We start from the raw sequence: 1,357 nt of genomic DNA on the forward strand, positions 1-1,357 counted from the left end.
GCAAAAATTTTCAACAAAATACTAGCTCATAGGATCCAACAGTACATCAAATGGATGATTCACCATGACCAAGTGGGATTTGTCCCTGGGCTGCAAGGTTGGTTCAACATCCGCAAATCGATCTGCGTGATACAATACATTAACAAAAGAAAGAACAAGAATCATAGATCCTCTCTATTGATGCAGAGAAAGCATTGGACAAAGTACAGCACCCTTTCTTTATCAAAACTCTTCAGAGCCTAGGGATAGAGGATACATCCCTCCAAATCATAAAAGCCATCTATGAAAAACTTACAGCGACTATCATTCTCAATGGAGAAAAGCTGAGAGCTTTTCCCCTGAGGTCAGGAATGTGGCAGGGATGTCCACTATCAGCCCTGCTTTTCAAAATATTATTAGAGGTCCTAGCCACAGCAATCACACAACAAAAAGACTTCAAAGGCATCCAAATGGGCAAAGAGGAAGTCAAACTCTTATGCTATGCACATGATAAGATACTCTATGAGGAAAACACTAAAGACTCCACCCCAGAAATGCTAGAACTCATACAGGAAATCAGTCAAGTAGCAGGGTATAAAATCAATGCACACAAATCAGTGGCATTCCTATACACCAACGACAAGAGAGAAGCGAGACAAATCAAGGTGTCGATCCCATTTACAATTGCACCCAAAACCATAAGATACCTAGGAATAAATTGAACCAAAGAGGCAAAGGATCTCTACTCAGAAAACTATAAAATTCTCATCAAAGAAATTGAAGAAGACACAAAGAAATGGAAAAACGTTCCATGCTCATGGACTGGGAGAACCAACATTGTGAAGATGTCAATGTTACCTAGAGTAATGTACACATTCAAAGCAATCCCCACCAAAGTACCATCCACTTTTTTCAAAGAAATGGAACAAATAATCCTAAAGTTTGTATGGAACCAGAAGAGACCCCGAATAGCCAGAGGAATCTTGAGAAAAGAAAAGAAAAGCTGGCGGCATCACAATTCCGGACGTCCAGGTCTATTTCACAGCTGTCATCATCAAGACAGTACGGGACCGCGAAAAAAACAGACACATAGGTCAATGGAACCGAACAGAGAGGCCATAAATGGACGCTCAGCTCTATGGTCAACTCTTCTTTGACAAAGCAGGAAAGAATGTCCAATGGAAAAAATACAATCTCTTCAACAAATGGTGTTGGGAAAATTGGACAGCCACATGCAGACGAATGAAACTGGACCATTTCCTTACACCACACACACAAAGAGACTCCAAATGTTTGAAAGACCTAAACATGAGACAAGAGTCCATAAAATCATACAGGAGAGCACAGACAGCAACCTCTTCGAACTCAGCCGCAGCAA

This window comes from Eumetopias jubatus, unplaced genomic scaffold (genome assembly GCF_037043125.1).
Source record: "Eumetopias jubatus isolate StellerSeaLion01/CBP00866 unplaced genomic scaffold, mEumJub1_p1.0 scaffold_10, whole genome shotgun sequence".
NCBI classification, from domain to species: Eukaryota; Metazoa; Chordata; class Mammalia; order Carnivora; family Otariidae; genus Eumetopias; species Eumetopias jubatus.